Raw genomic sequence first — 25829 nt, forward strand, 5'->3', positions numbered from 1 at the left:
TATACTTCACATCTATTTTCAACGCACTTTCTCGAGATTCTTACTATTATGGCTTTAAATACGTCCGTTTTACAGGTGACTCTGCTTTATATCAACGGCCTTAGTGTCTTCTTGACGTCATCTGAAATGTCCATCATCTCTGAATGTTACTGCCTCGACGTCTCATCCTAATCACCACCTCTGTATGTCTAAGGCCAAGTTCCTCGTGATTCCTTCCCAGCTCTCCTTTTGTCTTCACCAGACCTCCTCATGGTAATTTCACTTCCGGAATAAGTCCTTAGGATTCTCCTTGACCCCTCCTATTTTACCTGCTCCAAGGAATTGATTCATAGACCCAGTCGATCCATCCCTTGACATGTTTCTGGAAGTTTCTCCTTCTTTTCCCAGTCCACTATATTCATTATAGTGAAACCTTTCCCCCTCTGTGTCTCTTGTTACTTATAGGTCAGGGGGAGGGTGGATGGCCCCTTGGGAGCCCACGGGAGAGGGACCGGGAAGGCTTGATGCTGAGCAGCGATTTGGCTCACAAACGTGTACCCAAGAATTAATGAAAAGCTAGAAGGCTGACATCAGAGAAAGACCCCTTGTTGGACCCCAACCCCCAGGACACCCTCCAGGAGACCCCGTGAGTTGGGGGAGAACCCGTGTAAGTGAGCAGAGGGGGAATTCAGAGATGAATATACCCATGAGCATATCGGTATGCCTAGGCTGGCAGTCACACAAGTAGAAGGCCAGAAAAGGGAAGAGGAAGTGGGAAGTAGGAAGTGGGAAATGCAGGTGGACTGGAGGCTGGGGACCCAAGACATCGAACTTGAAGCACTTGATGACAAAGGAAACAGAGCAACCAGGGGCGAGGCCAGGGCAGAGAGCAGAGGACACGGGCCTGGGGAGGGCAGTTGGGGACCCGTTTTAACAAACACCGAGGGCTCCTCCTGTGTTTCTTCTATTTAGGGTTTAATAAGCTTTGTTTATTTTAGCTAAGACATGTTCTTACGAACACCTCTACTAATACTCTAATTTCATTGCTTGTTAATTATCGTCTTCTTTTGTCCTCCCTTGTATCTTTCATTCATGCGTAAATTGACACTGTCATTTTCATTCTTATCATTCATGATTTTTCACAAATCTATCTTAGTAGTTGACCTCGTTACTACCATTTCCTATTTCTCATGCCTATTTCTGGACCGATTCGTATGCCCAGACTTTTCATGAATTCACTTTTTGGCCATTGTCAAAAACAGAATAAAACGCAATGCAGGTCCAGTTCAAAGCAGCATCCTTGTCACTCTGCTGTCAGTCCCTGGCATCTGTGAAGGAGTGATCACTTCCACGATCACCAGGGCCTTGCCCTGAGACCCTGACACAGACTCGATCTTTGCTTCTTGTCGGAGCTGGCAAAAACTCCCAGGATTCTGCCAGTTTTCATTTTCCCTCTTATTCACAGTGAAAAAGAAAGTGTGGCTGCCAACAGATGTTGTGATCCACAAAATATTCGCACGACATCATTTATTTTTTTCTAAACAAGAGGTGTGACTAGAGTGATTCAAAGAAGCCATGACCCTCTCCCCTCAGAGGTCCTGCCACGCCCACCAGCGTTCCTAGTTCACGGGAGGAGAGAGGTCAATGAGGTGCACATTGCGTGTTTTCTCTTCATTTCTGTTTTTCACAAAAGGGTCCCACTTCCCCTTGATGCATAGCAAAAAAAAAAAAAAAAGGCCCTTGAACGTGTCCCCCAAGAGCAGCCAAAAGAAAATGCTAAAATATGGCCTTTGGCAGAGAAGTGCTCTTATTCTCAAGAAGAAGAAAAAATAAGAAATCTGGATTATTGTTCATCCTGGGGCCACGTGGGTCTCCCAAGAGACTTTGTAGCAATCATATGCTTCCTGTGATCCAGGGTGACGGCTGCTAAACTGGCCAAGTCAGCAGAGGAGAAAGTCATGAGAGGCCTGTCCGTAAAACCAGCTTGGCTCTGCTCATGTTGTGTGTATCACCCAGCTGTGGCCTCTAAGTACAAGTCAGGCCCATCCCTCCTCCCGGGGCCAGGGGCAGTGTCCAGCAGCAGAGGCATGGGGGCGGGGTGGGCTTGGAAGGGGCTGCCACTGGGGATGAAGTGAGAAGATTGGCCAAGGCGGGGAAAGGCAGCCGGCCGAGGCTCGGTCAGGGTCGGCTCGCGTGAGTCTGTAAAGCTCCTCTGTGGGCTGTGTGTGTTCAGAGGAACCTCTGGAGGTCAGGTAGTGTACTTCTCTGCTTCCCCTGGGTCACTTCGACACGTGACTTTCTTTCAGCTCTGATAGATTTTCAAGAAAGAACATGCCTCTTGCCTTCTCTTTTTTGGTTTAGCTCCTACATCCTCTACTTCATTCTTCGTGTGTACCGATATGCCCTATCGATCAAGTCCGTAAGCCCGAATTTTCAGGGAATACAATCATCAGCATTGGTCACTGTACAGTCCATGGTATTGTGTTAAACGGCCAGCCAGCTGTCTCACAAATCTTCAGAAGGGCCAGAGAGTGTGTCCGAAACTTACAATCCGTCACTACTGCCGGGAAAGCAACCTGGAGTCACGTATTTAGTCAACAAACGTGGGTTGAGGTCCTGCTATGTGCCAGGCCCTTCCTAGGCACTGTCTCTGGTGGCCGGAAATGAAAAAAGGCAAATGTCCTCACTCTGTGGAATTTATATATCCTCGTAATGGCGTGAAAACATCGTCTTGAAAAATAAAGATGATCTCGACTGTCACTGTCTCAGCTATTGTCAAATGCTACTGTACTTTCTATGAATTATTGAACCTCATGACAATTTATTTGTCAGATAACATTTCATAAGTGAGAAAACTGGCATTTAAATAGGTGAAGTAACTTGTCCTAGGAAGTACGAAGTTTAAGAACGGTCTGCCTTACTCGTTCCCACTAGGCCGAATATACAAAAATCATTGACCTCGTGAGCCCTCCGGTTTTGACCCTTAGTTCTCCTGAAACTGTTTCCAGGAATTCCTTCTTAGAATGATTCTAGTTGTATAGTTCGTTCATCTCGGCATTTACCGAAAACCTGCTACATGTCCCTAGCTAAGCTAAGACTGGATAATGCAGTAAGACATGGTCCCTGGTTTCACACAACTTTTAATGCAAGAAGAAAAGATACACATAAGCAAAACTGATGGAATAAGAGATGAGGTAGAGGCGTGAACAGAATGTGAATGAAGCAGAACATGGGGCAGCAAGGCCCATTCTGCGACAGTCAGGGACAGGTCCTCGAAGACGACAGCATCGGTGAATAAGAAAAGGTGGAGCGTGTGCATGCGTGTGCGGTGTGCGGTGCGTGCGTGCATGTGTGTGGTGTGGCGTAACTGGTAGCGTGCATGTGCGTTCAGGTGTGCCTCTGTGTGTGTGTCTGTGCGCGGTGTGTGAAGCCATGCTATGCGGCGTGTGCGCGCAGGTGTGCGCGTTGTGAAGGAGAGGGCAGCGTGACAACAAAGTGGAAAGCATGGGAAACACACCCGGGATGACACGGTCCGGGGACGATACGGTCTATTTTAGTAACTTCGAGTGGCATCTTTGAAACCTGGCTTAGGCGAAGCCCTCCATATGGAATCTTATTCTTCTCATTGTTTTTATTCAAAGCTTCCACCGCGTCAGTTTGTTTTGCTTTAATCCCTAAAACAACATGGGGAAAAATGGCCACGTGATCTTAAAAAACACCTTTCCCTCCACTTCACACAATTAGATCCTCTCTGGAAAAAAAATAAAATCGGTCATTACATCATCCAGTGATGCCTTCAGTGTCACAGCGTGACCTTGAGACCATAGTAAGACTGACATTCCATTACAGATCACGATTGAAGAGTTTTCCCTAGCGGAATATTTCCACGTAAAGTGATGATCCTTTAAGCTAATACGTGCGGCTAGAGACAGCTTCCCATGCTGCCGTTGAGAAATTAAAAGAGGTGTCTCTCCTTTAAGTCATTTTCTCTAGGACCAGATGCTGATGTGTTCCGTTCGGATCGATGAAGCCACAGGCTGAGAGCCGCGTGCATGCCCTGCCACACTGTATATGTTTTCAATCAGTTCTACAAGGTTGTTATTTTTTTTTTTCAATGTCAAAACTTAACCCACACACAGTCTCACGAGGTATGGAGATGCCGAAGCCACGGTGCCGGGTTGTAGGACCTAATATCCGTGTAATGATGGGATTGGCTGCAGGGCACATTTGGAACCAATCTTCAGCCTTTGGGATGGAGACCGAGGGCAGGAAATAATAAAACCGTGTGCATGGCCTCCTCCCTCTGCTCCGAGCGTTCTGCACTCTGTGTAGAGACCATGAACATTCCACCGGCCTCTGGGAAACGTTGGGAGTCGCCAAGAGTTAGCAACGTGTAGAGCTGAGCAGGGCGAATAAGCACCTTGGACGACACCGTCGAGCCAGGAGAAGGACATTTGGCTCCGGCGGGGCAGAGAAAGGGAGGCTGCGACTGAGATGCAGATAGATGCTGGAGGTCTCCAAACGTCTCATCAAACACACAGACAAAGAGGAACGCTTCGCTGAGTAGCGTGCACTTAACCCAGGGAACTCGATGACACACGATCTTTATTGAGCCAAGGAACTCCGTAGCTTTTGTCAAAGGGCTGGACACTGTGATGAATATGAATAACATCTGTAGCTCAGCTAAGTGGGGTGAAAGGGAGGAGCCCGACCCATCTTCTGGCATCTGCTGTGGAAACTTGACTCCTGGTGGGGCTTCTTCCAGAGGCCGAAGAGCCCAGTGGGTCAGGGGCCGTTTTTCGAAGTCCTTGTTCATCTTGCTCTGAAATATCACAAGAAACCATAGGTAGAAAAGAAGGGATTGGGAGCCTCGTTCGACCTCGTGTCTGCTTAAGGCCCTTCGTGTCTGCTTAAGGCCCTTCGTGTCTGCCTGGTGTGTCCGTCAGTGCAGATTCCGTGATGTCGTCGTCACTGATTCATATCGTTATCTGCCATTTACCAAATGCCTCTGGCTAATACTTTTAGAAAACGTATTTCACAGTTATTAGATTAGATGAGACACATGAAATAGACAGACTTACACACATAACACATTTTCTCTCAGGACCTTTCCACTTGTAGGCCTCCAGCTGTCGAAAGGACTTACCAGTAGCTAATTGTTGGAGTAAGTTCCGATCCATTCCGACCCAGCAGTACTAGTAGTACGGGAGGAAGGAAAGGGAATAATGAGCAGAGAGCAAAGGAGTCACCGAGGGTACATGCGCAAAGACAAGTCCTCCACCCAGAGGATCACCAAGCTCCCCTGGCGAGGATCAGTCTAATTCCTGGTCCAGTGTTAAAACAGCAGGGTCTGTGTCATGTCGGCTACTGGCTCATGTCTGATGCTAACATCCTCTGTTAGCATCTGATGCTAACATCCTCTGATGCTAACAGAGGATGTTAGCATCAGACATGAGCCAGTTGCTTCACAGAGGATGCCCATGTCGGTCGTTTTATCCCCAGCGTATCCATTTTGGGATTGAGATCGATTATTATCTCTGATGGTTAATGTCTTATAAAGGAATACGAACACATCAGAAAGTTGTTGCTGAGTCTGGCAAAACAGCAAATTCTGCCTCGCTTTTCTCTTTCATTCCCGAAGTCATTCTGAGGCTTTTCAAACAAAACAGGAGATGGTTTTGATGTATTGAGAACTCGTAGTAAAAAAAAAAAGCACAGACCATCAAGATAATTAAGCACACAGTGAATTGGGGAGCTAAATAAACAAACCCGAGATGCGTCGTCATCGTCATCGTCGATGAATGCGCCATTGGCAATGGGACATCATCTGGTTACTGTCACCTGGAACTAAGCCATGTTATCTCCGCTGAGCCAGTGTCTCATTCAGGCGGCAGTCACTTCCACATTCCGCTGGGCAGGTGCTTTATAGATTTCAGAGATCTGAAACTTCTAATTCTCCTTGAGTAGAGCATTTTAGGTTTTATAAATTATCATTCTAATGTTGCTAATCTTTCTCCATTAACATAAATACACCTTCTTGGGGCTGTATCAGCCTCACTGTATAGAGGAAGTATGGCTGAGGAACAAGCTCAGAATCTGATGTGCAGACAACCAGACCTGAAGCTGAAGTTTGGAGATGTCATTTCCAGCTGACTTGACTTATCCCAGTTACCTAATCTCTTTGCACCTTGTTCTCTTTACCTATTACTGGGCAATTATAACATCCACGGGGTTATTCTGAGAAATAGAGTAGATTAGATATGGAAGCGTTTAGAACACAGTAGACACAGTAGGTGCTCAGTAAACTTTACCATTTGTTAATGCTCCCTTCGGGTGTCGTCCCGGCAGCATTTTAGCAAGGTGTACTTCCCCAGTCTGAGCCCCGCTGAACAGTAACTCTAGACACAGTTTCCTGCCTGGACCTATGTGTTCATGGGCATCAGCATTAGCCCAGCGTGGGCTGTATTCATCCTGCTTGACTTACCGCTACCTAGGTGGTTTTCCTTATCCTAGTTTGTTCACTATATGATGAATCTATCTTTCTCAATACCGATCCTTCTCAAATACAATATTTATCGAGCCACTGCTCTTACCGAAAACATTCAATCGTTCCTTCTTTCATACAGTATGACAACTAAAAGTTTATTTGTAATTCCAGCTGTGCTAGAGTAATTGGTACCAATTAATAACCATCCTGCTCTAAGCAACTGGAAAATCGGACCAAATATATAAAACGGCAGTTTTAAGACATTGAAAAGCAGTCAGCCCAAGAATATATTGTCTAAGAGAAATGAAACAAAACCTTTCTGTGATCCAAGATTTTTGCCCATGGCCATTCACTAGATCCTGCAACAGGAATGGGGAAACCAAAGCGGAATTATCATGGTCTTCCTGAGCAGAGGGGACAGAGAATTCAGAGAGGCCGAAGCTACTGAGACTTGTGGAACAGAGAGTACCAGGAATGAGGTAGCTTAGTAGAGACAGAAATCCACACAAGGTTCCTCATGTGTTTGTTTGAAAACCAAGCTTGAATGTCCTGCAAAGGGCGAGAGTCCATGAATCCTGGCAAAGAATGACTCCTCAACAAAGGGGGACTGTAGGAAGCTGAGCAATTTCTAAAAGTGGCACGGTGTTGGGTGGCACTTGTCTTCCGACTAACTGGAGTAGCGGCGCCTTGTTGAGCACTGAAGGCATTTGGTAGGACCCCAGAAAGATCATACCTCAGAGTAAGCTGAACTAGCTCTAGGGTAAAGGCACACCCAAGCAAAGCTTGAAAATAGCATCGGAAGAATAAACTTGCCTCCCTCAAGTAACTTAACTGCTGTCAAAATAAAATTCCACACTCTTTTAAAAAAAAAAAAAGAAAGAAAACAAAATCCAAACTCTCATCAACACAAAAATCGCTTTTTCTAGCATCTAATAAAACATTACTAGACTTGTGAAGAAATAGGAAAAAATGACCCATAAGCAAGAGAAACATCATCCAATCAAAACAGACCAAGATATAACTCAGAAAATGAAATTTGGAAACAAAGCCTTTAAAATCAGTATTCTAAATATGTTTTAAGTGTTTAAAGGAAAGTATAAATATAATAAAGAGAAAAAGAGAAATAATAAAAAAATTTCTAGAGTCAGATACTATTTGAAATTTTTTTTTAAATCCACTGTATGGATATCACAGCAGATTAGATACCGAAGAAGAAAAGATCATTGAACTTGTACATCGGGCAGTAGAAACGGTCCAAACTAAAGTACGGAAAGAAAAAGGACTAGAAAGGAATGAGTGGGGCGTCGGTGCCCCCTGGGATAATATCGAGCAGTCTGTGATACAGTTTCAGAAGCAGAGGAATGGAGGCAAAGGTATTTGAAAAAAGGATAACAACATTTTACAAATTCGATGAAAGCAATGTACCACAGATCCAAGAAGATCAGTGTACCCGAAGCGGGATAAAACCAAAGCAGACAAAAGATTTGACGTGAACTATCAGTAAAGAAGATATATAAGTGCTAAGTAAGCATATTAAAAATATTCAATATTATATGTCGTTAGAGAAATGCAAATTAAAACAATGTGAGGTGCCACCACCCATTGTCGATCATTTGTAATTTTTGATAAGGATGAGGATCAACAGAATCTGGATGTACAGTTCCTTATTGATGGGAATGGAAAATGTCACAGCCACTCTGGAAGACAGTTTGACAGTTTCTTACAGAGCATAACGTATTTTTCCCACACAATCCGGCAATCACATTCCTAGATATTTACCCAACTGATTTGAAGACATGCCTATGCAAAGACATCTGTTATAAACATCCGCATGCGTGTTTATAACACCTTTATCTATAATCACTCCAAACCGCAAGCAACCAAGATGTCCTTTGCAGATGAATGACTAAACAAACCTTGGTTTGCCCATTCGGCGGAATACTATTCAGCGATGAAGTGACTGTGCCTTCGGGCCAAGCAAGGACATAGATAAATCTCACACACAGAGCGCTAAGTGAAAGCAGCCACTTCTATCTATGTGGCCTTCTGGGCACAGCGAACGGTGGTAGGAGTGAGAAGCCATGCAGCCACCAGGGGTCCGGAGAGAAGGGGTCAAGCATGAGAAGCACGAGGCCCTTCAGGTTGGCGAAACCGTCTGTACCACGTTTTAATGGTGGCCACCTGACACTATGCTTCTGTCAAAGCTCACAGAACTTTACAGCTCTCAATGTCTGCCTTTCTTTCTAACAAAATTAGGAGATTGGAGGTGGGGTTGAATCCCAGGATGGAATTCAGAACGTGACAAGAGCAGATAAACGAAACATCCTCAGCGAGGGGAGTAGAGAGAAAGGTTCTGACATAAGTCACTGGAAATGAGTAGGGTCTGTGAGACGTATGAAGACACACAAGCCCTGAACTCCAGTTGTTAAAGTGGTTTCCAGTGGATACAGGTTAATATGTCTGAAACTCCTCTAATGTCTGCTGTTCAGGGGAAATAACTATTATTATTGTATGACATATAATATATAGTATTGCTATGTATTATGATATATTAGCATGTTGTATGTATTCTGCATAACAATATATAATATTATATGTATGTCTTGCAGACCTCTGAAAAGGACATAGGGACCCCAGGGTCTTTAGAATTAACGAATTACAAAGAAATGTATAGTTTTAAGTAATAATATTTGAAAATAAAATAGGTCTAAAATTGGTTATTTAAATTTCCACCTTGAGAAACTAGGAAAAGAAGACCAAATTAAATCTAGAGTGAAAAACAGTAAATAAAAAAAGAGAACAATGAACTGAAAAAAAACAGACAATAATGGAGAAAATCCACGAAACGAATAAAACCACTAAAATTGATTAATTTCCGGCTGAACTAATAAGGGGAAAAAAAGAAAATCAACTTACCAATTATTAACAAAAGAAGAAATAATACTACAGAGACCACAGGCGTTAAAAAGTCAAAAAGAAGAACGTAATGAGCAATTTTATACCAAGAGATTAAACAATTTAGAAGGGGACTGGAGTGAATAATATCATGATACGTTCGCACGGTGACAGGTTATTCTAGAATCAGTGAGATGAGCACATCGTAAGGTATAATGTCAAATCGCTATACTGTACACCTGAAACAAGTGTAATTCATATAATATCGTATACCAACTATATTAAATTTTAAAAGAATAATGGAAATGATGACATCTCCGCCAAAGTTCTCCACGGCCTTTCCTTTCTTCTGTGGCATCTCATCTAGACGAGCTCATTTCTCATTTCTCCCCCAATATACCTCCTGCTTTCTCAACATTCTGTTAAATGCACTAACAGGCCAAGCTGATTATCACCTTTGCTCATTTGCTTGCATTGTCCACGTTGTAGTTAATATTTCCCTAAATTCTCCCACCTTGTTTTGAGCTACCGGAAAACTGCCCATTTTCCAAATGAGCTCTCCAGCACTGCCTGCCGCGTGAGGTGTCCCCTGATCACGCCTGCGCTCACTTTACTCCTCGGCGTCTGAATTCCTACAATACTTCGAGTCCCCGGGAGAAAACACTGAAGTGCACCGCCCTGGTACTGCCATTCTTCTGCATGTGATTTGTGGCGGTGCCCCACCTGCCCCTGTTTGTGGATGGCTTCCAGCTGAGGCCCTCTCTGGGACTTCCTGTGTCCCAAGAAGCTTGCCCCGCCCAAGGTCAGGCTCCTTCTAGAGACCACCTGCCTCCAGTGACTGGTTCACCGGCAGGTATAAAGTCCTGCTGTCTTCACCCCAATCTGAGAAAACCTGCGTGGTCATCTTGGCTCCTAAGCTCCTGACCCACAGGTGGTGTTCTCCAGGGCTCTCCCCAGTCAACCTCCTGCCCTCATCTCAGATTCTGCTCCCCAGAGAATCCAAGTGCAGACTCTAAGCAAGTCGAGGGCAGGGAACCGTAATTCCGCATGGCTTTTGGACCCTTTACAATTCATGGGAGCGCCCAGTGGATGCTCGTTATCACTGAGCAGCGTCCGGGGAGGGTCCAGTGGCTGGGTGTCCTCTGGGGCAGGAGTTATGCCAAAGGCGGTGCTTAAGGTCACACTGCAGAGCTCTGGGTCCCCTGGTCTGGGACCCACCCATAGGAGGCACTGCCCTAGACAAATGCATGGACTGTGCCTCTGGGTGAGCCGTTTCTGACCTGAGTTTGTTTCGATGGGTCTCTCCATCTCTTCAGAGCAAGTACAAGGAAAGAGGGGTGTGGATCCACATTTCCAGCAGCAGTTGTAGGGTGGTTTCCTCCACTCTTCCTCGTTCCCATGTTCCTCTCTTGCTTTGCCCCATCTCCTTTGTACTGATACTTACGTCTTTCTCCTTTATGGGAACTTCGCGGCATCGAATAGATCGTTAAGGATTTTTTAAGCATTCTTTTCTACCCACACGCACACGGACGTACAGCTTCCAAACACAACACGCGCTTTCCGAAAGCCATGTTTCAACCTGTATTTTCCAAGGCGACACCTGAAGCATGAACGTCACGGGAGTTTGGGGATGCTTCAGGGTCACCTTAGGAGTTAAGTCACTCTGCATAACCGGAAGGATGCTCGTTTCTTTACCAGGACCAGCATGCTGTTTCTCTTCTCCTGAGCACCTACTGAAAATTGGGACTGTGGATTCCCAAAGAAAACAGTAACAATCCGCTTATTTTTCCAAAGAAAAACATATTCCCACAGATGAGAAGTGGAGAGACCAGAGAGTAAAACTTTTATCCATATATTCGACTGGGTGCGAGAGTTCCAACTTCTAAAACAGCCTTCTTCCAACTCTACCTGCGTACATGGATGAGCAGGGAATGAAATAACCTATCAAAAGAGGGTGAAATGCGTCCCATTAAGTCTTTATTGCAAAGCGGCAGCTATGATAGAGCCTGTTTTCAGGTGCGCAGGAGACCTCGGCCATCAGTAACGAGATCCTCGGTGTTCTGTGAGACGTCTGGTTCATCTCACTCTAGGTCCCGGCTGATAACAGGTGATCACTTATTTCTCATACCAACAGTGTTAGGAGGAAGCACACTGGGCCTTCCCACTCATTACCAAATGAGGATTTTCCTTGATAAAGGCTATCCGTCAGTGGCAGCAAACTAGGGCAGGAAGCGAAAGCCGAGGCTCAGACCTTATTAACTCCATAGAAGTCAGCAAAAATAAGGGATTTTCCAGCTGGAGAAATCTTACCTCATACTTCAGGAAGCACACAAGCAAAACAAACTCTTGGCAATTAAACTCACTTCGAACATAATAAAGGGATGTGCTGAGCTACCATTTACATTTCTGGCTAATTACCGTCATGCTGTGGGTGTCACAAGGTCATCATGAAGCATTGTGCTTACCTCAGCAGCGTGGCAGTACCTCCGAGCGTCACCGTAGTCCTAGACGCTTAAGGAATACATGAAGCGAACTGTGTTTTCTTACAGCAGGGGTTTATCTGCTTTTTGACTATTCCCCCCATTACATCAGCCTCATTATATGGGGGTTTGAGCTCTTTTGGAGCATAAAAAAACCAGTAGTTTGGAGATCAGACAGGCAGTTTTCTTATGAACAATGGGAAGGACAGAAGCAGATACTGCAAAATTCGCCCAGTATGGTCCTTCACAAAGCTTTCCTTTCTTCTTAAAAATAACAGCCCTCACCTCATTTAACACTTGAAGGTCATTTGCTAAAACGTGGGATGTGGATTTAACGATCCAGTTTCTTAAAACAAACACGGAGTGCATAACAAATAACATCGCGCATACTTAACGCAAGGGGGGAAAAAATCTACAAACGGACACACAAAAGTCATGAAAATGTCACTGAAGGAATATAAACTGATTGTAAAGAAAAAACGCAAGTCCAAAATGTTCTATTACCTGACATACCTGGCATCAAAAGCATCATTTCTGTGGCTTGGTGGTCAAAGACGCCTTTATTTCAGACTCTACACATAAGACATAAAAGCTGGTTATGAAAAGGCCACCAGACTGGAACTGGGCATGACTTCCAGTTATGTAATGTAAGTGTGTGGGTATCTACGCAGGGCGGCTGCCTCAAAACTTCCTCCCTCTAGAGTCAGCCACCCCGTTTGCCCAAGGTCTTATAAATCACAGTTACTTTCACGGCATCCAAAACAACGCCAAACGATAACTCTGGAAAATCCAGTCAGGATTGTCAACCTGTCTCTCCACATGTAAGAAATACCGGGAGAACCTTGTTGACAGTGGACCGTAGCCAGCGAGAGCTTTGCGTAGCAGGAGGGGAACTGCGAAACACACCAGGTTCAAGTTTAGGATCTTGAAAGCTTATCTGAAGCCTTGACAAGCATAGTGAGCTTTTAGAATAGAGCTGGAAAACTTGCGTGGTGAGACTTTCTTGGTGATAAAGTTATCCCTGCTTCTTATTCGTGCAGAGTTTATTGATCAGACCGTCTCTTCTGAGAGTGTTTCTCTTCAGAATCACAGCACCATGAGTTTAGCCTTCCAAACATTTATTCTCATTTGTACCCACAGGCGTTGGTATAAGAAATGACTTTTCAGTGTCATTTGAAAAAATGTATCTGTTTCCCATACGAAAACATAAGTTCCAGGAGAGACAATTTTCTCTTTATTTTTTATTCTTCCTCATTTTCCAGCACCCAGCAAAGTCCCAGGCAGAGAAACTCTCTAGTATATTTGTTGGATATATGAAAATGGAGAGAAAAAGATTGGTATATGCATGGCTAGACACGTGGACACTTACCTTCACATCAAGGCGTGACGATGACCTTGCTTCAAGAGCACGCTCCTTGATGGCCAGAGAAAAAGCATACCACTGCCCTGTCTAGACAGGCTTCTGTGGTGGGCACGAGCTTCTCTGACCTCGTCCCTTCTACCTCGTGAAGAGAAGACAGGCAGAGGGTGGTTAAGACACGAACTGAGAATTCATGATGGAAGAGAAACGTTCTAATAATGGAGACTCCTTAGTCACTAAATCCAGCTTTTCCCCCTTCTGCACAGGCAACAAAATACTCAGGAGCACGTTTCTCTCGTAACAGCTTCGCTTGGGATGTTTGCTAAGTGCGTGTACGCGTGTGCATGCAGACGTGTGGGACATGATCTCAGATGCAGGTACAAACTAGCAAAGGCTCCTTCCTGTCTGGCTTACGACCACCAGCCCTTCGCTGTCTAACGGGGAACAGGCGGGTAGGCCACAGTGCCCCGTGTTCTTTCCCATGGCGCCTGGACCAGAAAGAGGGGAAGATGCAAACCCCACTGCCTCTGACCTCTCCCCGGGCCCGGCAATGTGATTTATCTGGCAGGTGTTTTTCTTTTCACTGCAAGCGCCTAACTGGGGAGAGAGATCGAGCCGGCCTCTCTTTCAAAGCAGCTGCCCGCAGAGCTTTATTCCTTAGGGCGCTTGTGCTTCGTCGCATTTCCAGTTTGCTGCACATCTCAAGCCACTTCTCTGCTCAGGGAACGCGGGAATGTGCTGAGCCATGCACTCTGTCCTCGGCTTTTTTAAATCCGGGCTTTGGGGACCTTCGCATTCAGCAACTCACTTGTAAAAAGCCTGCCCGGCGAGGATGGGTTTGATGTCCGAGAAATCCGAGGCGCTTTCTCAGTAAAGCCTTATTTCTTAGAAATAAGAAAAGTCGCTTTTCCGGTGGTAACACGCAGCGGCTCCAGAAGGAAGCTGTGATTGAGGGAAAATTATTATTCGTGTTATTTATGACAACGGTGGGGGGAACAGAGAACTCGAACCTTGGAGAGATGGAGTTTGGCAAGAACCTGTGATTTTAAAAGCATTTCATTTTGGCAAATGCAGTCTCTCGGTGTCCATTTTTCTATTTCTGAGAAGTAAATCTTACCTTCCTAAAGCAGTTAATCGCTCCATCATTTACAGAGATGAGCACGCAAGCTTTGTGGCCGGTTTTCTCAAACCAGCAACAGATGGAGGAATACCAAAATGGAATGTTAATCCTCTGAAAACTCTCTCTTCTCTGTTGTGATAGATGGATAGAATGCTACAGTAGGTTGAGGGCTCTGAGATCTTCTTCTTCAACCTCTTTGTTCTGAGACCGAGAGACGGAAAGTGACTTGCCCAGGGTCACACAGCAAGAAAAGAGTGTGCATAATTCTAAGCCGCGTCCCTCGCTCCTTCCATTAAAATAAGTCAGCACCCCTGCCAAGATTTTCCATGCAACTCACTCAATAGCCAATTGCTACACAACATGGTAAACTAGACATGTAGACAACTAAACTAAATTAAAATTTTTAATTATTTACCGTTCAAATGGAAAAGTTTCCGGGACTTGGAAATTTCTCCTAATTCCCTCCACTCTCAAGCTCCTGGCAGCTACTTTTCTACTGTTTCTGAGAGTTTGACTTTTTCTTTCTTTCTTTTTTTTTTTGATTTCACATATACACGATACCGTGCAGTATTTGTTTTTCTCCGTCTAACTTATTTCAGTTGGCACAGTGTCCTGAAGGTCCATCCATGTTGTCACAACTGACAGGATTTCCAGTTGATAGATTTTGATATCGATCACAGGTTGAAGTGATATATGTGGGATAGAGGTTAAATAAAACACATGAAAGTTATTTTTGCCCTTTTCTTTACTTTGGTTAATGTCACTGTTAAAAATTGAAAATTACCTATGTGGCTCACTTGATGTTTGTATCAGATGGTGCTGATCTATGTACAGGCTTTTGAAAATGCAAACCTGATGATGTCGTTCCCGACCCATGGCTTCCCATTTCACTCAGAATAAGTGAAACCGATTCTTCTTACCAGGGCTTAGAAAGCCCCCCATAAACTTGCTCCTGGGCACCTCTCCAACCTCATTTCGAGCTGCTCTTTCTCTCGCTCCCCTAATCCTAGCCACACTGCCCTGCGGAGGGAGACCCTGTGTAACCCCTGCCCACCTGGCCCGTTCTCTGTTAGGAGAATTACGTGTTCTTTTTTTCTGACACTACATCCTACTCAGTGAAGGTACCATCTGGATGTACATGGTTTAGGGGGAAAATCCTGACTGCTCTAAACTCGTGACAATAATTCCAGTCTTGTGAGCAGTAATTGGCTTAGGCCCTGAATTTGGTATGATTCTACTCAATGAGCCACAGGGGGTGTCTGATGGAACATTTTGGTCAGATCTCCCTCTTAAAATGAACCAAATGGGAAGAGATGACCTCTTCTTCAGCTAAGCATTGCTTTGTCCACGGTTGGTGTGTGGCCAGAACTGTTGATTCATCTTGTGACCACAAGGAGACCTAGCCAAGGACGACAGATCGAATGTTGAAAGGACCTAGGTTCTTGGTAATGTCATTGAACAGCTGAATAAGTCAATTCCAACTCTGTCTTAAGTGTGATTGTTGATAAACACTGTCATTTGTGTTTAGACCCAGTTGAGTTGAGTATTATTTGCAGCCAAAAGCACCTTAACTTCCTTGATCTACATACTGCCCATTCCATGATCCGTCCTGTTTCCCACCTTTTGACCTTTGCACTGTATAGTCTCTGATCCTGTCTTTCCTTAGCTAGCTTCTCTGTAGGATTCCAGAATCGATTGCGATATGACTTCCTCCAGCTATGCCTTCTTCCATAATCAGTCACTGTAAAGTGGCCACAGCTTTTCGGGCATTTTTTTTTTTTAACCTCATCTTGCTGTTTGTGTTGTACTTAGATTTTAGCACCATCTGATCTTGATTTTGTGATTATTTTTAGTTTTTTTTCCCTCGGTAATGTGTAAACCCCATAATACGCCAGGCACAGAGGATAGGTTCAATAAATATTTGCTGACCAAACAAACAAAGAAGTTGGAATTTAAAAAAGAGAAAGTAAATTATCACTTTTACAGGAGAATCATTCTTTCCTTTTTCATGGACAAATATAATCAAATAGTCTATTTGGATTTAATCATATATGCATTTGTATAGGAGTTACCTAAAATATATTGTCTTTAATTTTAGGTTTCTGAGCTAATTGGAATATAATTTTTATGAATTCCACCAAGAGTCAAGTTGACTGTTTAAGCTGCATCCATATGAAACCACTGCAAACAACAGGTAAGAAGCTGGAAATTTTAAACAATGTGTTTCTGTATTCAAAAGGTATTTAAACAACCTATTTGGATTCTTTTCCATGTGTTTGGTGGAAACCCTAATAGTTTGCATCAGAGACCTGATTTATTTTTATTATTTTGTCACAGTATTGGTATCTCCTATCTTTGAAAACAAGGCAGCACAATACAGCAGTGTTGTAGCTAAAGTATGATGGAGGTATGTAGACAGTCCCAAGGTAGACCAGAAGAAGGATACATCAACTAACTAAGAGTTTGGAAAAGATTCACAGAAAGGTGATCCTGGAATCTTATCTTAAAGGTTGAATAAGTGATCATCAGTTGGACAAGGTGGGAAGAGGTCAGTTGGGTCTCCGTGTGAGTGATTGTCAGCCAATTTTTAATGATCAGCATCACACTTTCACACACGAAATTAATTTCTAATTTTCAAATCTCAATGGTTTGGCATTCTCCTTGCTAACTTATCGCCTGAGCTACTTAACCAAGCTGGGCATACACTTTCTGCTTTCCTGGTAGACGTATTAATAAAGAGCAAAAGGACACAGGGAAGGCTTCCAGCAAGAGGGAGAGGACAACCCGAGTTGCCTGGAACTTGAGTAAACAGCCTTGGATCACCAGGAGTTGACCGATTTCATCTGACTGTCGATTTCAATTAATAACAGCTCTTCCCTGGATACCTCCACGGAGCTTAGAACTGGGAACTGTGCCAGAACAGACCCCCTCTTCTTTCTTCTCGACAGTATTCCACAAAACCAAAATTCCTTTCATGTTTAGTCATAAAAGAAGGACTATCAGACAAGTCAGAAGCACGGCTGTGACCATGATAAATGGAATCAGGTCAGCGCCTCCCAGGACAGCAGTGAAATTCTGAGTTAAAAATGTCTCCCTATTCTTAGAAAATTGTTATCTTTGTCTCGATGGCTTCTCTGGGAGCCTCGGCTGTTATCAAGTGAAGCCAAAAACTTTCAGGCAATGTGGTTAAGACCGTCCATGATGATAACTTTAAACTTCAGTATCGAAAGGTTGGGTGTGTTGACAACAAAAAAATATCAGGATGATTGACTACATTCTAAATTTTAATCCAGATTTTTTATATTGTTCATACGGCCTTATCTCAGTTCTGGTTAGTTAATCCTCCAACTGAAAAGGCCTCATCTAGACATTTTTGGCTTCAGGCTGAGCCTACAACATATTACTATGGTGGGAGTGATCTATCTGACTACATAACCAATATCCTACTCAGTCATAATCTTGTTTAATAAAGATCATAGCTGCAAACTCATGAACCTGCCAGCGAGAAGAAAGATCTTATGAAAAAATAAACAATAATGAATATTTAAATTTCCACTATGTGCTACAGTTTGAAAAACAATGCATCTCATATTTAAAAAGGTGTTAGAAATATGAAAAAGTTTCCCCGATTTCAGAAAAGTGGATAGCTGAGGAGAAATCAGAAAGAGTCCTCATAAGTATCAACTTATATTACTTTTTGCTAAGTTGTGTTTTGGTAATCTAAGTGACTTACAACTACAAAGATACATTTCTTGTTCATGTGACCCGTCGTCTGTGGGCCAGTTTCTGTTCCATGTGTCTTCATCATTCTGGGATCCAGGCTAATAGAGTGACCCCTTCCTGGTACCTCACGTTCTCATGACAGAAGGACAAGAATGATGGTAGGACCAGAATACTCGCTCTAAAGCTTCCGCTGGGAAGTGATACGTGTCACTTCTGCTCATATTACATTGGCCAAATCAAGCTTGATATCGCTGAGGCAGGAAGTATAACCTTGGCACAGAGAAGGGACCGAGGAAGGAACCCATACGGACGGACCTCATGAATGGGGAAGGAGAGAGAGGGTACACTCGGGGCCGATAACACACTCAACAGCACAGCTCCTTCAGCCCCAGTGGAGGCTAGGACCCCTCTTTTGTTCGTAAAAACCTTTACTTCCAGAAAAGGGGAAAATAAAATAATAATTCCTTGTCACTTGACAGTGGCTTTGGTAATGTGTCTGTAGGAAAACAACTTGATTTAAATTCAGTTTATTTTCTTAAGTTAAATTGTTATAACATTGTTTGAAACACACGATAATTGGTTTGACTGAATTTTTTACTTTTTCGCCATTGAGTAAATTGGCACTAGACTTGGAGTATATCAGTCATGCTTAATTTCATGAAAAAAATCGCTAAGTGTCATATTTCATTATGCATCCTTTTAGGATTCTTAATCTGGGAAACGTTTTAAATATGCTTTTTGTGAGTCTGTGCATTTTATTTATTTAAAAACGTTTGTCCGAGAAGGAAGAGCTAGGCTTCATCAGACTGATAAAATGTTTAGATGGACAAAAACGGTTAAGACTCTCTACCCGACCTATGACTTCATAATTTTTCTTCCGTCATTTCTTTTTGAATCTATTCTCTCTAATTAAATTATAAGCTGAGATAACTATACCTCTCTATTTCCCCTGTATCCTTCTCTCCAGACCAGTTAAAACACCTTTGGCAGAAAATAATAAAAAATGACAGCCTGTGCGTCTTAGACAATGAAGTATATTCGTCATCTCACCTCGCTATGTGAGATGCTAGGTGAAATGCTATGGAGCCACATGATTGGGTGCTCAAAGGCAGTATCGGGTGGCAGTTTCTTCCTACTTTTTAATCCTCTGATTCTCAGCAGGTCAGCTTTATTCTTTAGCAGCTCCAACCATCGGACTTGGCACTAAAATATGCAGAGATAGTTTCTAACTTTTGTCATTTTTATTATAACTTAGGAGTGGAGGGAAAAAAAAAACCTTTCCTATTTACCTTCCAAAAGACTAGCCCTGTGTCTGTCTCCCTGGCCAGAATTACGTCTCTGACCCACGCTGAGGCCAATTATTATCGGCATATCCAATATACTGTCCTCCTGGACCTGGAGACAGTCACTCCTAAATCACGTGGGAGCGGGGTGGATCCCCAAGTGGAAACATGGAGGGCCGGAGGGCTTTTTCAGCAAGAAAAAAATGCGATTAAGGCTGCCGCCTAGGCCACCAACGGTGTCTGCTGTGGTCCCAAACACAGGGTTTTCAATCATCCAAATAAAGAGTAGAATTGAAGCAATCGAGTGTATAATTCAAACTGTAACCGTCCGGAAGCAGCTACATCATTAAAGCAAAAGCAGAGTTTGTACAGCAGTAACCATAATGAGTTGGTGAATCACTTCATTTTGCCATCTCCATCCTGGCACCAGACAGATATTTTTCCCAGCAAGAACGGAGAATGTGTTTCTTCTTTCTTTATTTATAGATTTGAGCAGGCTCATTTAACTCAGAACAAGGGTGGGCATACAAATCTCCTTCATAATAAAACCAAATAAAAAGGGCTAATATTTCTTTAAATATTCATTTTGTTTCTTTTTTATAACCTTGCCAAATAACAGACTCAGACATGCATGAAAGGGAGGTCATAAAAGAAGACTACTTCAGATTTATAAATCGTCACATCAGCGTTTTGTCTTCTTACGCATAAAATGAAAAAAAAAATAAGAGTAGAATTCTGCTAACACTCTATATTTTAGTTCTATAAAATATTTTAATCCTCAAGTGTGACTATTGCTGCATCGAGAGCAGTGTACGGTTCAAACTTGGCTCTTTGGATCGATTGAGACCAGACCGAATCCGGATCTATTCGGTTCAGTCCAGTATGCCTGGTCACAGGCAACAGGCAAGGCACATTCGCAGTGCTGGCGACACAAGCCTGATCAAGCCGATGTGAATGAGGAAGACAAATGTCTCCCCGTCGGCACCGTGCCAGGCCTAATAGGTACCATAACTGAGGCCATTTAAAAAGTGCTTCGGGAGCGGATTGCGGAGAGCAAGGTCCAGACATGCAAGGCGGACGACTCCGAGGAAGTGACATCTGAGCTTGTCCTTGAAGGGAAAGCGGACTACTGCCTGGCAGGGAAAAAGAGAAGCGTTTCACATGGAGGCGAAGCAGAGGCGGTGGCAAGTGTGGCTCCGTCACCGCTGTGCCTGGGCTGGGCAGTCCCGGCGTGAGTCACCTTCTAGGAGCAGAAACGTTCGCCTCGACTTGCAGCTATGAAAGGACGTTAAAGGAGATCTAAGTGCTTGGCCCACAGCAACTGTCTTCGGACTCCCCTAGGCTGTCCCTACAGCGTGAGGATGCTCCGTGGTCCTGCCTGAGAAGAATTCTGGGTCCCTCATCCATTTCCCTTTGTTCTCAGTGTCCCATTTTCTCCATCTCTTCTCACTCCGGGCCCAGTGAAGGTTGACGCTCTTGTTCTGGTTCCTTCTATCCTGGCACCTGATTCACATAACTCGGACCTTTGTCTCCCCCCACCCCTCCCCACCGCACCACCATCCAACTGCTCTGATACACTCGCTAATTGCCCTAATATCCTAATTCTGTATTGCAAAGATCTAGAAATCAAATGACCCTCCAAAATTGGGGGAAGAAAGTGATATAAAGTCTCCTCTGTTCGGGAAGCCTGTGGACTTCCCACAGATTAAAGTTTTTTGTCCTATCACATAAGGAGGCATGAAAATGCCCGCTTTGTCAAGCAGTATCAAGCAGCCCAGGGAAAGGGAAGTCTGAAGATGAGATTTGGCGGTTGGTGTGGGACCAGATTGTGGAGAGCCTTGAGTCCAAAGCTGGCACCAGCTTCTGAGAAAGGGAACAGCCTCTCAGACCTGTGTTTTAGAGAAAAAATGTCATAGCTGTGTGAAGTTCAGGGAAGCAATATTTTCCAGCATCCATCCTTCTGGGTTTCTCCATAGGACATAACCACCTCAGTAGATGGGCTTCTGCACTAATGTAGGGAGCCCTCACTAATTTTTCCAAAAAATGCTTAAAATACATAAAGGGCCAATAAATGAGATTGCACTAAGACAGTTGCCCACTGCAACTTCCTTCTTTCTCAGGCCTCTAGCAATGAGAAGGACAGATTACAATTCCTCCCTAAACAAACTTCCCTTCCATACTCATGAGTAGATGATGTGGTCAATTATTTGTTCTATTAGTTCCTGTACCATCCTAGGCATATTATTTAATTTCTCTGGACCTTAAAAACCTACTGGAAACATTTAGAACAGTGCTAGGCAGAAAGATTTTGAACCAAAAATATGGTTCCCCTATCTCTGCCTTTCTTCTAGTATTAAACTACAGGTGTGCTTTACCTGGAGTCACAATTCAAGAGAACGAAAAAGGCAGGATTCCTGGACCCTCAGGCTCTGTTCCTATGCCTGGTTTTGGTCTCTACCAAGCTCTTGTCATTGGCGTCCCTTGGGAATTCCTCAGACGGTGCAGAAACCATCATGTCAAAGGAGGCACTGCGCTCCTGGAAGCATCAGAGATGTATTTCCAAGAACAAAACAAACTCACTGACTAATTGACAGCATTCTATCTGTAATTTTTGATACCTTTGGATGGAGACTGTTAAATTCACAAGGTAGCTCTCGATAACAACAACACGACAGTAATTTTAATGAATTCCACCCCATTATCTGAAGCCAACTTTCTGATGTTCCCAGCAAGTAAGCCTGTCCTTTGAACGCCTCTACCCCTGGCTCCTCAGTTCCAGCCTCTGGGAATCCAGTTCCATATTAATATATTAGTAGGAGATAATGACTTAGTGTTGTCCCCCACAATCCCCAGATTGCACAACTGCATTTTCAATGAAATCTGCTGAAGACACAACACCCGCCTTACTCCAGAGGATTACTCTACCGGTAGAAATTCAGGCAACCCAAATTAGACGCAGAGAATTTTGAAAATTTGTCCAAATGAAGAAACCAAGATTCCCCAGGTGAATTAATTGGAATCTGAGCAGAAACCTCCCAACTCAGAAGGCTGCCTTTCTTGACCCTTAGGAGGATTCTTCATCTTTGGTCTCTGGTATGATTCTCAATTTTGAAATATCCAAAACAATTTCACACACACTGTGGATGTGTCATATGTCTTTTGATGAGAATATAAAATGGTAAAAATCATTCCTACCCATTTTTTTTTCCTAGAAAAGCAGTCAGCTCAACCATTCATAGGCTGATCATTAAGAATTTGCAAGCAGTGCCCTAATATCGTCCTAAAGGCAAAAATAATCGGGCAGCTGCTCCACGCAAGTATTTACATTGCCTGTGCTGTGAATTAGTCTGTTGTTCATCCATCGAGCATTCTGATGGCTGAAAAGGTGAGTCACTCATTCTGACGTGACAGTTGGGGGTTGGTGCACACTGGCGTGTGTGTAGAACTCCACCGACCATGAATATGAAAGCAGGGGATGTGCCAGTGCATCAACAATAAATTAAATGGTATCGAGCAAGACTTCTAGAGCTCACCTGCGCCGCGTGTACGACACGTTAAAAACAATAAGAACCCTCCCTCATCGCCCCATTGGGAAGTAAAGATAAGTTACAGTAGCTGACAGAGGATTGAATTGCGGGGGCTCCGTTGCACCTCATAATGGGAATTCCCTTCGAATTCCACAAGAGGAGAACCCGGCTTCTGCTCGCTGAATTATTACACCGGTCTCAGAAGGAGTCTTCTGGTCTCTTTCGCTGTTAATTATGTATACTCTGCAGCACTTAATCTAATCGTGACTCTCTCCAGTGATTGCAGGATAAGACATCCCAGGCCCGTATTTGTTTTAGCGCCCTTTTCCCTGGGCTTCTCTGCCTCAACTCACCTTCGGAAGTTACACTCGAGAAGCTTCGTAACAATTGGAATCTAACTACATCTTAACGTGACACTTACATTCATGCTTCTGTTTGCACTGTAAAAGGTAATCTCTGAATGGTTTAAGCATCTGGATTCCATTACGGCGAAGTATAGCACTTAAAATGGAAGAGACTTTTTGCATTTGTGTGGAACTCAGGCAGCTGCCTGAGCCTTGGGCCTAGTTGTTTCAAAGAGATTTGCAACAGGCTTAAGTCAGAAATGATAAAATTGTCAAAAAAAAAAACTTTGGAATTCCTTTTGGAAGACAGCTAAAAAAATAAAACCAAACCAAACGTCCGAAAGGAAAAAGGAAGAGATTTCTGCCTGCGAATTTTTAATAATACAGTTTATTGGGTCAAATACTGAAAAACTCCAAAGAGCGTCTGCTGTGTGTATCCAAGAAATGTTTTCACTTTTTTTCCCCTCAAATATAACATTGCTTTTACAGTCCTGCAGATTACAAATCACATGGGTTTTTTTTTTCTTTTTGTAGGAATATTGAATTTTTCTTCCATTTGTCCTATTTTATTTAAATAGTCCAAACCTCTGTGGTTTGGTCATTAAAATCCAGTTGGCAGAGAAAGGCTGAATCTTTATGTTTTCCAGCTGTGTTCCTACCAGCTACACATAAGCATTATTGCCATATGACCGTGTTTTCATCAGCTGTGACAGATTCTCATGACCCATCCTGCATGCAGCACATGGAGATGTGGTGTGCCTGAAGCCTATGGTCGTTCTGCCCTGTGAGAAGCCAAAAACTTCCAAAGCTTGATATCAACCCAAATGAGGAGTAGCTGCCCAAGAAAAGTGACGCCAACCTCGTCTCCAGTGTCCACCACTCTGCTTTAGAACAAGACACAAGAAGCATATTGTCGGCAAATAAAAAAGTCTTTCCTCTGGTAAAGCGAGAGAGGGACAGAACCAAAGAAAATGCTCAGGTCACACAGTGGGAAAGAGAGGAAAGATTTGGGTTCACATAGTAGATATTCTCCCAGGAAAGTATATTTAACCCGATGTACAGATTTAGAAAAATTCATTCTAACTTCATTCTAAAACTCATGTGGAATCTCCAGATAGCTAAAACAATCTGGGAAAAGGTGAATCAGATTGGTGGTCTCACACTTTTCTGATTTCAAAACTTACTACAAGCTACAGTGATTGAAACAGAGGCAGTGGCATAAAGATGGACATATGGACCGATGGAATTAAGCAGAGAGCTCAGAAATAAACCCCCGCATTTACGGTGAAGCGATTTTTGACAGGATGCCAAGACCATTCGATGAGGAAAAGACAATCCTTTCACAAAATTGTTCGGGGTAAACTGGTTGTCCACATGCAGAGGAATGAAGTTGGACCTCGCCTTATATACAAAAATTAGTTCAAACTGGACCAAAGACCTAAATGTAAGAGCTAAAACTATAAAACTCTTAGAAGAAAACAGAAGGGAAAAGCATCGCAACACCAGATTTGGCAAGGATTTCTTGGATATGACACCAAAAACACAGGCACAAAAAAAGAAGAAATAAAATTAAAAGCTTCTGTCAAATGAGACTATCAACAGTTAAAAAGTTGACCCACGGAATAGGAGAAAATATTTACAAATCGTGTATCTGATTATCCAGAATATATATAGAACTCCTGCAACAAAATAAACAAGCCAATTAAAAAATGGGCAAAGGACTTGAATAAATATGTCCCCAAACAAGATATGCAAACAGACAACAAACACATGTAGAGCTGCTCAACATCACTAATCATAAGTGAAATGCAAATCAAAACCACAAGGAGGTACCACTTCACACCCACTAGAATGGCTATTCACAAAGAAAAACAAAGTCAAGCATTGGAAAAGATACAGAGAAACTGGACCCCTTGTGCCCTTCTGGTGGGAGTGTAAGATGGTGCACAGCTATGGAAATTGGTAGGCAAATTCCTAAAAACAATTCAAAATAGAACTAACATACGATCCAGCAAGTCCACTTCTGAGAAAATACTCAAAAGCATTAGAAGGGACTTGAATGAACATTCGTACATCCTTGTTCTTAGCAGCATTATTTACAATGGCCAAAGGTGGAAGCAGCCCACTGTCCATGAGTGAATGAATGGGTAAACGAAATGTGCTGTATCCATGTGATGAGATGTTATTCAGCTTTAAAAAAAAACCAGGAAATTCTAGCATGTGAGACAGCGCAGATGAACCTCGTAGACATAATGCTAAGTGAAACAAACCGAGCATAAAAGGTCAAACATGACAGGATTCTACTTACATGAAGTACTTAATAAGATTCACAGAGACAAAAAATAAGATGGCGGTTGCCAGGTACTGGAGAAAAGGGGCGATGAGTCATTGTTTAATGCAGAGGTCCCCAGCCCCTGGGCCGTAGACTGGTATCGGTCCGTGGCCCGTTAGGAACCGGGCCGCATAGCAGGAGGTGAGCGGCAGGTGAGCGAGCAAAGCTTCATCTGTATCTGCAGCCGCTCCCCAGTGCCAGCATCACCGCCTCAGCTCCACCTTAGATCATCAGGCATTAGATGCTCCTAGGAGAACTGGTCCCTTGTGCCGCAAAGGTTGGGGACTGCTAGTTTAATG

General features: G+C 43.5%; 1 protein-coding gene across 1 annotated transcript in view; it reads left to right on the forward strand.

The window, feature by feature from the left end:
* LYPLAL1 (lysophospholipase like 1) overlaps nt 1–25829 on the forward strand; it is a 155485-nt gene that overhangs the window by 106501 nt on the left and 23155 nt on the right. The window contains exon 8 of the transcript XR_005657384.1: nt 16420–16515. The gene's annotated coding sequence lies outside the window, so the exon portion shown is untranslated. The remainder of the gene's footprint in view (nt 1–16419; nt 16516–25829) is intronic.

Source organism: Pteropus medius, unplaced genomic scaffold, assembly GCF_902729225.1.
Source record: "Pteropus medius unplaced genomic scaffold, Ma_sr-lr_union100, whole genome shotgun sequence".
NCBI classification, from domain to species: Eukaryota; Metazoa; Chordata; class Mammalia; order Chiroptera; family Pteropodidae; genus Pteropus; species Pteropus medius.